Here is an 11,759-nt window from a genome sequence, read left to right as displayed (position 1 = left end):
ACAAACAAACAAACAAATAAATAAATAAAACGTGCCTCTATTAAAAAAAAAAAATAAATAAATAATAAATAAATAAATAAAACCTCAAAAAAAAAAAAAATCCAGGCAGCTGCTTATTGAGAGCAAAGGCAGTCTTTTTTACCAGCCAGCTGTAGTGGACCCCTTTAGTTATTCGTCCCCAGCATTTTGTCTTTTTGTCTTGACCATGGCCAAGGAGGGTTAGCTGGAGAAGATGCCATTTATGGCCAAATTGGGCTAGTTTTTAAGAATGTGGCTTAAGGGCATGTCCCATGGAATTGAGATAGAGCATTTTATGGTCTCTGTAGCAATAAAAGAAAAGTACCCACAATAGCAGGGTAGAGACAAAGCAGGGGCATTCCTGCAGTAAAGTCAGAGGTTGTCCCATCCAACCAGGACCATATATCATGGTCTCTTGACTGGCTCTTAACTCTAGGATGCAGGAGAAATGTCGAGACTTGGGTCTCAGTGACTTACTAAGAGAAGCAACAGGTGAGATAGGAGCCAATTACTCCTGAAAATTCGTCTCAACTCTAGGATGCAGGAGAGACGCGTGCCCCTTTGCAAGGCTGACGAGGAAGCTCCCATACACAACAAGAAGGCAGGTGTAAAGGCAGCACCAGCTTCTTTCTACCAGAGGCGTCCCTCTATCAAAACTTGGAGCTCTAACTGCGAGTGATTAACAGTCTCCTCGCATAAGGTCTACTGGACTTAATCACTCCCTTACCAGCGTGACCGATGCTAACTTATCTGTCTCCCACTAAACAGACAAGTGAGGGGTACCGGATTTTGTGGGATCCTACTGGCATCCCCTATCCAGTCCCTGTGCAAAGGGCACCTATTCCAAGCTTCTAGCGAGCTTAAGCCATTCTCCTCATCTGATGAAAGAGACCCTGAAAACACCTAAACAGTAGAGACTTAACACAAGCCACAGACCGAGTCCTGAGACCTAACTTTTAATGATGTCCATTTGCCAGACAACAAAACTGATTTTTTTTCCTTAAGTCATAGCCCTTGAAGTGGCAGTAGCCCAGAACCTGGTATTTACTTGTCTTGAACTCCCTTTTGAAAAACTGCCATGAGACAAATTTATAATACCAAAGGTATAATTAATTAGCTGGACCTAGGATTTGAAGCAAACCTGTACATACATTCCTGTCATAATGTGAAACTCAGCCTCTCCTGCCTGTGCCAACCAGCAGGATTAAAGCAGACACCAGGGAAAAGGCTCCCAGGGGTGCACCAAGATTTTTATAAGACCATTTTGTACCTTATGTTTGTAAGTTGCCTTGATAGAAGCTGAAAGAAGTGCGTCCTATAGGGGAGGGATTTTTTTTTTTTTTCCTGTTAGGCTTCCGTGACTCTCGCTTAGGTGCCGACCTAGCAGAACGCCTTGTCTGAGCCATCGGATCTCCTGGGTGTCCAGGGTTCCAAGGGTCACAGCTTGGTCGTTCTGAGCACCCTCGGAGTCCACGGATGATAGAGAAAAGTAGGAATCAGTGACAAGAGAGTCCCGACATTCCCACTCAGCAAGTGGGGTTCAGGAAGCCTTGCCAGCTGAGAAACCTGTCACCCGAGACTTTAAGAATGGCGGCCTCACACTAGTCGCTTTTACCGGGCTGACGGGTGCCCATTAATTTTTTTGCAATCAAATAAAGGACAGAGAAAAGGTTTGTGAAATGTCTACTGCCTGTCTGAAGTAAAATCAGTTGCATTGCAAGAGAAGGAAGAATAGGGAGGGGAGAGAGAGAGATAGCAAGAGAGAGAGAGAGAGCGAGCAAGGAAAGACATGGAGCCATCCAAATAATCCTAACAGGGATCTGAGACCAGGATGGGGTTCTGTGTCGGATCCTGTGTGGTGTTTAGTGAGGAATGACTTTCCCAACTGTCACATTGGGACCATTCATCCTCTACTGGGTCTCGGCAGCTCCCCCTCTGCTGAGGCAAGGGAGGATGGCCTGAGCTGCTGGGAGATCAGCCCCTTATGCGCAGCTCCTGGACAGCCTCTACATGACGAATGTGCCTAGCTCTTCGGAGACCGGAGTCCCTCATACGACGACACCAGACTTTTATTCTTTGACTGGCAGGTGGGCTAGTCCCCTTACCTGGTCTGGTCACCAGTTTATCCTTTCACAGGAGTCTTTAAGACAGTCGCCCTTTGGCATTTACTGACTGTCCTGTGCCCTTTTTATGGCCTCTTTGATGGCTCCGAGAGAAAGAAAATGTTTAGCAAGAGAAGTTTAGGACAAGCTGAAGATAGAAACAATTTGTGCCTCTCGGCTGACTTACTTTAAATCTTGTGAGATCCTGGACGAACCCCCAAAATGATACCAGAATTGTCAGGCCTAGTCTCCCAGCCAGGAACGGATCCCAGGCTGCAGGCCAGCGCTGAGCCCCAGCCGCTAGACCCCCACGGGTTGGTGTCTCACGAAGCAGCAGCAGGAACTTCGCAGACGCTCAGGCAAGCAAGCGAGAAGAGGCAGGTTTGTTCAGAGAAAGAAAAAGTTTATTGGGGAGAAAAAGAGCAGAAATAAAGTGGGACTCCCAGGCCAGGAAGTCAGGCCTGGGAGGGGCAAGGAAGCCCAAGTGGAGTCGTGTCTCAGGGAATATAGACCTTTTTTCCCTCATTATTCTAAAGCTCCACCAGTCTCTCTGTGGTTGGTTAGTTCTCGGCTGTCTCACTTAATTTGCTCCTGAGTGGGGATCTTCACATTCCTTATCCAACAGCTTTCTCTTTCCCCATTTGTTGCATCTTTATCTTTCTGGCCCAGTCCTCTGGATGGGCTTCCCTGCATTGAAGTTAAACAGCTGCCCTTCTAATGTGTCCATACATTAAGCCACTCTCCATTTCTCCAATCTCCGCCTCCCTTTACCACCTGAAGGAAACCAGGACCAGCGTTAACAATGTTGTCCTTGGTCCTGAGATGTTTGTTTTTCCTAGTGGACTTGGTTACATTCCCTTGGTTGTCCTTATCTCTGAAGCCTCCCTAAACTCTTCAGAGGTCCCCTCCTGCACTGTCCCTAAAACTGCCTAATTTCTAGCTTGCCCTGTGTCTCACTACGAAAACTTTTCCATCTTCTTGGGACATTTTCTGGTGCTGTGGGGACTGGGTCTGGAGTGACAGGACTCAGCTTTTAGGGTCCAGGTCCCTCCTGCCTCTGGGCGGGGGCGGAGCCATGCCCTCAAACTAGCCTTAGGGCAGTGAGTGCTGAGTCCACACAGTTTCCTGGCCTGACCAGACCTCAGATCCTTTTGCGACCCGTTCACAAAAGCTACTGAATTTCCCCCTAAATCTGGAACTTTTCTTAGACCTGACCCAACCTGATCTGTGCTCCTCCCTGAAATGGAGGGCCCAGGGCCAAATGCCTGCGAGCCTCTGTGGGCTGTGTTCTCCCCAGGCTCCCCACCGAGCCGTGGCCCTGTCTGGGGGCGCAGCCAGGGGCTGTGGCTAGTAGGGTGTGGGTGGAGCTGGGAAGTGAAGGCTGGGTGGCCTCAGCAGGAGGCCCATGCCAGTGGAACTCAGCAGGGTGTGGAGCTTGCAGGAGGGAAAATAGGGAAGCAGCTGTGGTTGGGGGCCCAGGTCAGGGTGGCTGTCCCTGGGTTGCCACATTTTGGTTTGGAACTTCTGAGAACCCCGGGTGCAAACTGGGCTTCCGGGTGGTAAGAAGGTGCTTGTCAGGATAGCAGAATCAGAAGCGTTTGGTTGGGTCGTTTCTAGCCTGATTTAGGACATTAGGAGAGTTTGGGAACATTCTTGCTCGCCACCAAGGGGGTTTAGAACAAGGGGACTATTTGTCGTTAGTCCCGCCTCCATCCTGTGAAACTGCAGGCAGGGGCCTTGGGTCTGGACCATGGGGAGGGGCCGGGAGGCAGCAGTTTCTTGCTTCGTTAACTCAGTTTCCAGCTCAGGACCCTGCACTCTTTCATGGACTGCAAGGCGGGGGAGGAGGGAGGGTTGGCATGGGGGGCAGGGGCTTCTTTACAAAGGGCTGTAGGACCCTCTGCCTACTGGCTTTTTTTTTCCTTCAAGGTTTATTTTTATTTATACAAGGGCTGCCCTCAGCCTCTTCAGTGCCGGTTTGATCCCTGGCTGCTCCCCGGCCACCGGAGGAGGGTCCCACATGGCGCGCAGAAACCTCCTGCCACCCGCTGCTCCCCTCAGTAGTGTACTTCGGTCCTTCTGCCTGCTCTGCTCCTCGCTCTGGCTCTGGTGAATTCTCTCACCCTCCCGCGCTTCTGACTGTACCCAGTGCTTGTACAAATAAATAAATAAACCTTTTATTTAGAGAAAAAAAAATAGTTCATTTGTTTTTTCCTTTTCCATCAATTATATATTTTTTGAGATTTATTTATTTATGCGTACAAGAACTGGGGTACAGGCCAGCAGTGCGGGGGGTGAGAGGATTTACCAGAGACAGAGTGGGGAGCAGAACAGGTGGATCTACTGAAATACACTGCTGAGGGGAGCAGCGGGGAGACAGGAGAGGTCTGCTGTGCCATGTGGGTAGCTGTCTGGCCAGCTGGTGATCGAACTTGTGCAGAGGCTGCGGACAGCTTCATAGTGTTGTGCTTAACCCCTTGCGCCACCAGGGAAGCCCCTTTTTCCATCAATTATTTATGGAGTATCTACTATGTGCCAAGTGAAGTTTTAGCCACTGAGGTTGAAGCCTTCAAGAACCTTCTAGCCCAGAAGATAACTGCCCTTTGCCTCCCTGGTGATGCCTGCAGGGCAGGGGCGGGGGCCCTTGTGGGCACCTCCTCTCCCTTCCGTCACAGAGCGGGACCTAGCAGCCCCATGCAGAAGTCAGTGGCCAAGCCGGGTTGAGAGCCCAGTAGGTCTGTGGAGACCCAGGTCCCCCAAGAGCCTGGCTCTCCTGCACTCCCCACCCCCAGGCCCTTGCTTAGAGGAGCCGTCTGGCCACCACACACGGCCACTTGGTTAATTCTCTGGTCTTGATTCAAAGGGGTGTCCTGGAGAGACCCCCAATGCTGAGAGTCAGGCCATAGGCAGAAATGTGAGCAGCTCAGAGCCACTTAATCCCCACAACCCACAAAATAGCTGTCCCCTCGTTTTTCAGGGCTGCCCGATCCTGCTTAATTTCCTTGGTCATTTTCCCCAGAATCCTTGGTATTCCTGGCCCTGTTTGCTGAGGCCCGAGGACTTGTGGGGCAGCGGGAGCTGCAGAGCTCACCAAGCTCTTACCGTGGACACTTGATTTGACTAGGGATGGGGCTGTGGAAAGGAAGGGACCTCGCTGGCCACATCATGGAAAATCCCAGGCTGGCGGAGCTGGGCTTTTCCATCCAACGACCTCCTGCCTGCTGTTCCTTTCTGCTGCGGGAGTGGGGGGCTGTCTCTCCCGGGCTCCCTCCTCAGGACTGACTCTCCTGGGCTCCCTGCTCAGGACCTTACCTGGTACGTATGGCACAGCGAAAGTGGCTTAGGAGCAAAATAGGAGACCCATTTTTTGACCCCTCTGTTCTACCCAGGGGCTTGCTGGGACCTTCCCGGGGGCGGGGGTTTGGGGGGACGCCAGAGAAAGGCCCAAGGCCAGGTGAGAGGGGAGTGGCCAGAGCTAAGCCGGTGTGCTGGTGTCTCCTCTTGCTGGTGTCTCCTCTAGTCTTTATTTGAACAGTTATTATGAGGTGGGAGGTGAGGAGCCATGGTTTCTTCAGGAAGAAGCCCCTGATGGAATCGATGTTTCTGGAGGATTCTGGCTGGTGGCTATGGCCTCGGCCTCTCTCTGATGGGCTGGGACAGGCCAATAAGAGTTTCCAGCATGTTCTAGGGACAGGTGTCTCTTGCTCACGGAGCCAGGTGTCCCGGCTGGCATCGCCACAACTTTGAACCTCTTTCTTTGTGGCCTGGGTTTAGAGATCCCCTCAGCCTCTTCATTTCAGTGTCGGGTGGAATCTCCCCCTCAGCAGTTTGACTTTGGCCCCCAGCCACCCTCGTGAGAGTTGACCTCCTGACCCAGATGCCCAAGAATCTGGCTGCACCTCAACGTCCAGGTGTAGAGCCCTGGATAGTGGCTCTCCAAGGCCTCTCCACAGTCTCCCCACCAGGGGAGAGAGACTGAATAGAGTTGGCCAGGCCCAGGGAGTTGTGTTTGCAAATTTCCACAAAGGAGTGTAGAGTTCTCTTTTCAGAAATTGGAGAGGCTCCAGACTGGCAGCTGTTTCGCAGAAGCTCATCAAGTCTCGCTGCGAGTCTGGGCATCTCGAGCTGTTTGAAATTTTGCCCATTCCACCTCCTTCCTCTTTTAGTCTTATTCACGATGGGAGGTGGCTGAAGGAGGAAGCGCGAGAGTGATAGTGAGCCAGCGAGAGCAGAGGGCTGGGGCATGAGGTCGCCCGCTCTGTAGTTTGCTCTTGATGACAGGCTGACCCAGGGCACCCGTGGGCAGAAGATGCACCTGCTGTGGCTCGTCCCCCTCCTTTTTGGGATCTCAGGTGAGCAGGGGCCTGGGTCTGAATTGGAGGGAAAAAACTTGTTGGGCAAGAGGAGGTGGAAAGGGAGGGACCCAACCAGGTGTCCTGCTGAGAAGCCCACCCCATTTCTAAGAGGGTCCTCCAAAGAGTGAGCCCCTGAGCTTCACCCAGTCCACCCCTCACCTGTGTTTCGGCGCCCCCCAGGGCCAAGGCAGCCATGTGCAGTAATGAGCCCAGTGCAAGGGCAGCTCCCGAATGCCCAGGGGCTGGTAATTCAAAATGGGCAGGCAGACAGGGCCCCTGGGCAAGCAGGCAGGGCCCCTGGGCAGGCAGGCAGGGCCCCTGGGCAGGCAGGCAGGGCCCCTGGGCAGGCAGACAGGGCCCCTGGGCAGGCAGACAGGGCCCCTGGGAAGGCAGGCAGGTCCCCCAGGGAAGGCAGTCAGGGCCCCTGGGCAGGCGGGCAGGCCCCCGGGAAGGCAGGCGCAGTGGACCCGAAGCCCAGGAGAGCTGGCCCACCTCCTCCTGTCCCGTTGTCCTCAGTGTGTGTTGTGAAAAGGGGAGACTTTGGGAAAAGGGTGGCGGAAGGGGAGCAGGGAGTTTGCCAGACATAGAGGGAGAGGTAATTCAAGGCATTTCGGAAAGGAAAGTAGAAGTTGCTGAGGGATGGGAAAAATCAAAGGCGGGACGCTTGCTCCAGACACAGGGACAGGAGCGGGGAGATGTGGGCAGAGACAGCTGAAGTCGCCTTGAAGCTGATGGTCCCATTCTGGTAAAAAAATAAGGGGATTTCCTGGACTTTGGGGTATTGGAGAGTTGGGTTTGGCTCAGTGTTTGGGTTTCTTCTCTCTCTAGTGTCCCTCCCTCCTGATCTCACCTGCTTTCTTGACTTTAAAAACCATCTCTAGACAGCTGACTCCCGATTTTGTATCCTGGCTTGGACATTCCCCTGCACTCCAGAATTTTCGATTCATTCTACTTGGGTACACAGATCGACATTTTCTTTTCTTTTTTTAAAAAAGATTTATTTATTTATGCATATAAGAACTGGGGTATACGCCAGAGGTACGGGGGGCAAGAGGGTTCACCAGTGAAAGAGTGGGGAGCAGATGTATTGAAATACACTGCTGAGGGGAGCAGCGGGGAGACAGGAGAGGTCTCCTGCGCCATGTGGGTCACCTCCCTGGCTGGGGATCAAACTTGTGCTGCAGAGGCTGTGGATAGCTTCATAGAGCTGTGTGTAACCCCTTACGCCACCAGAGCAGCCCCAGATTGACATTTTCAATGGAACCTGATCATTTCTTCCCCCTCCAAATTTTTCTTCCCCATTTTGTGTTTGGTAACTCCATCTTTTTCTGTGCTCAGGCAAAACCTGGGGGCAGCCATCTCTTCTCTCATACCCTTTCATAATCCTTTGAAAATAAAAGGCAGATCCCATCTCTCCACTCATCAGAAACCTCCAGTGACCTCTCATCCTACTCCGAGTAGAAATTTAAAGTCTGTCAAGGTTACCAGGTGCTCATCCTCTGGACCTCCCGCCACCCCAGATCTCTGCCCCCCTTAACTCAACCCACTCCAGCTGCACTGGACCCTTAAATATCCTGGAAACATACACCTGCCTCAAGGCCTTTGCACTTGCTGCTCTCTCTGCCCTGAATGCTCTTTCCCAGACAGCCACAGGCTCCAGTCCCTCCTTGGTGTTTTTGCGTATCACTGAGGCCTTTCATTGGTGACCCTGATTAGAACAGCAAGTCCCATGCATTGTTTTTCTCCATTGTCCGTCTCCTTCCCTTCCCCGCTTTGACAGAATGTAAGCTTCTGCAGAGAAGGGACTTTTGCAACTGCCAACACACCCAGGTCCAGATGAGACAGTATTAGCTAAATGAGTGGCTGTGTCCAACGGAGAGGGGATAAGGTGATTCTCTAACCCACGCTCTGGGAGAGCCCCACACTGTCTACTTTCATAGAACTGGACAATCGAGACTTAGCAGACACTTGAGAGGGCATACACTGGCGCCGGTGCTTTGGACAACAGTTAGACGCTCTTCAACACAATCAGCGTGGTCACTACTGGCCCAGCAGTTCCACTCCTAGGCATACGCCCAAGGAAAACTGCAAGTTCATGTAAGATCTTGTACTGAAATGTTCCCCTTTGATGTTTGCAATGGTCATGATTTTCTCAGCCCACGTTATTCACTATAGCTAAAAAGTAGAGACCCCTAAATGTGGAGAAGTCAAATGTGGCATATCCATGCCATGGAATATTACCCAGCCATAAAATGGGATGAACCTTGAGGACACTGTGCAAAGGGAGAGAATCCAGACACAGAAGGTCATGGGTTGTATGGTTCAGGAGATGTGAGTCCATAGAAATAGAAAGAAGTTTGCTGTTTGCAAGGGCCAGGGAGGACAGGGTAAGGAGAGTGACGGTGATGGGTGTGGGGTGTCTTTTCAGGGTTATGAAAATGTTCTGGAATGAGCTAGTAGTGATGTTTGCATGGTTTTTGAATGTACTGAATACCGCTGAGTTGTGCACTTTAAAAGGGTGAATTGTAATGGAATGTGGATGACGTCTCAAGAGGAAAATTGAGAAGCTGAGAGAACAGGGAGCAGAAGAGTTCCGAGGTAGCATTTGGCAGGTGGGTGACGTGCAGGCTCTGGAAAGGGGTATTTGCAGCCACCCAAAACCCTTGATGGTCTGTGACTCTTTAACATGGTCTGACTCGATCCAGCGGCCACAGAAATGGAAGCTACTGCTAAGGCGTGGTATGTGCTGCGAGGGAAGCCGAGCTTGGTCCAGTGAGACTTGAGGGCATCGGGAGCACTTAAGAGAGGGCAGTGAGTGGAGCACTCTGAGGGAGGAGGCACCTGGCTGGGCCCCCAAGCTGAGAGACTGTGAGATTGGGAATGGCTTTCCGGGCCCGGGAGCCACGCGTCCAGACTCAGATGTGGAAAGGAGCTTGGCTGAAGTGCGTCTGGGGAAGAGAAAGGCTGTGTGGCTTCCCTCCGGCTGGGAGGATGGTGTCCTCTTTTTGGGGAAAAGGTTTTAGGGAAGGAAAGTGACTAGTCCAGGACCACAAGGCTGGAGAAAGCAGAGCTGAGGGTGGGGGTGTGGGGGTGTGGGGGGTGGTGGTTCCATCCAACCTCTCACTGCCCAAGGCCACCAGTTGACATTTGACTGATTTCCTTTTACTCTTTCTCCCCTCCCCCCATGAATATTTTACAAGGTAGTGAAGAGCATCCTGTGCATGAGATTTTCTCTCTTCCCTTGGTCTGAAGACCTCCCACGTGGTGAAACACATTTCTGAGTGTGATGACACTCCCGCTGTCTGCACTACATTTCATCGTGTGCTAGTGCCCCGCTCGGGCAGACTTCACCGTGCTTTCTCTGTGCTTGTGAATATGGACGCTTGTGTGGCGAGTCTCTGTGCACGCATTTTCATTAACCTCTCAGATTGTTGCCCGAGGACCCCAGCTTAGAAATACAATCACTGGAGCAGAGGGCACGGCTGCTGGGCACCTGTCGTGCTGTCACCCTTCCTGTAACGGGTGAGGCGGGCACGATCCCACCGCCCTTCTCACTGCGCCCTTCCCCGCATCCTGTCAGCGCGACGTCAGCTACAAAAACTGGTTGGCTCGATATGTGACCATCACATCACTGCCAACCGACTTTACTGGCTAAATTATTTGGATTTAGCACTGAATTTTGTTGTCCACTTGGCTTGGCCTCCCCAATTTTCCTAATGGGGTCAGAGCAAGAGAAAGGATGTTCATTTGTTTTTGCATCATGTGTGTTTTAAATATATTGTCTGTTAATATTAAGTTTAGAAAATTCTTTCTTTCATCCAGGGATTTTATAAAGATTCACTTCTATTTTCTTCCAGTTTAAAAAATGATTTGCTATTTTATGGGGCTCTCTGAATCTCCCTGAGCTCATGGAAATGGAACAGCTGAGGGGTTCAGCACCACAATATCTATGTCTCACTCTTCCTTCCTTCCTGCTTATCTTGTTAAATCTCTGGTTTCTGTGAGAGACTGAAATAGACCAGGTTTGCTCTGAGGCTGGTGACTGTTCTATTGTATGTTTATCTCACCTTGCTAGATCACCAAGTTTTCCTTATGAGGGTGTGATGCTGTTTTAATACCTGTCAAGGGAAATCCTTCCTCATTACTGGACTTTAAAATGTTAAAAGTGGGCCTCCCTGGTGGCACAGGGGTTAAAGTCTCAGTGCTATCACACTGTCGCCAGCCCCTGCTGCTCCCCTCAGCAGTGTATTTCAGGAGATCTGCCTGTTCTGCTCCCCACTCTGTCTCTGGTGAGTCCTCTTACCCCCTGCACCTCTGGCCTGTACCCCAGTTCTTCTATGCAAATAAATAAATATATAAATACATAAATAAAGGGAGTAAAATGTATGATATATGACTAATATCTGAATTTAAAAAGTGGACAAAAGTAAATTTTAAACATGTTTTAATTAATTTTGGAAAGGAAGAAAATGATCAATCTTTACTTGACAAAATGGAAAAAGAGAACAAGTGGTCACCTCCAGGGAATAAGAGGGATAATATGACCCATATAAGAAATTAATACTTGAGAAAATCAAGCATTAGCATTTACCAACTAATTTGCAACACTGGCTTAATGCAGGAAAAGAAGGAGGAGGGAGAAGAAAAACAAAGTAGAAAATCTTCTGGCCCATTACTGGATCAAAAATTGTGCAGGGACCTCCCTGGTGGTGCAAGAGGTTAAGTCTCAGCACTGTGAAGCTATCTGCAGCCGCTGCAGCACGAGTTCGATCCCCAGCCAGGGAGCTACCCCCATGGCGCAGCAGACCCCTCCTGCCTCGCCCGCTGCTCCCCTCAGCGGTGTATTTCATCAGTCTGCCTGTTCTGCTCCCCACTCTGTCTCTGGTGAATCCTCTCACCGCCGCCCCTCCACCCTTCTGTCCTGTGCCCCAGTTCTTGTGTACATAAATAAAAATCTTTAAAAAATATTGTGCAGGCGAGCTACATGGAAGGGACTTCCACATCCATCCAAACTTCTGCATCTGCGACTTTTATTTGTCCAGTTTATGTTGCAGTTCAGCAAAGACCCTTGAAAGCGTGATGCCCAAGAAAGTGATCTTATCCGCCACTGCCCTTAAAAGGGCGTGCAGCCAATTGGCGTAATTTAACCCTGACGTGAGAAACCCTCACTGATGCACACTTTGCTACTGCAAATTATATAACCAACCTTAAAATCAGTTTCTGAGTAAAGACAAGCGAGAATGACAGAGCAGCAGCCCAGTTTCTCATCAAAATGCAGAGAAGA

Source organism: Talpa occidentalis, unplaced genomic scaffold (assembly GCF_014898055.3).
Source record: "Talpa occidentalis isolate TD23 unplaced genomic scaffold, MPIMG_talOcc4v2.1 talOcc4.7, whole genome shotgun sequence".
NCBI classification, from domain to species: domain Eukaryota; kingdom Metazoa; phylum Chordata; class Mammalia; order Eulipotyphla; family Talpidae; genus Talpa; species Talpa occidentalis.
Note: the sequence above shows the minus strand (reverse complement) of the source record.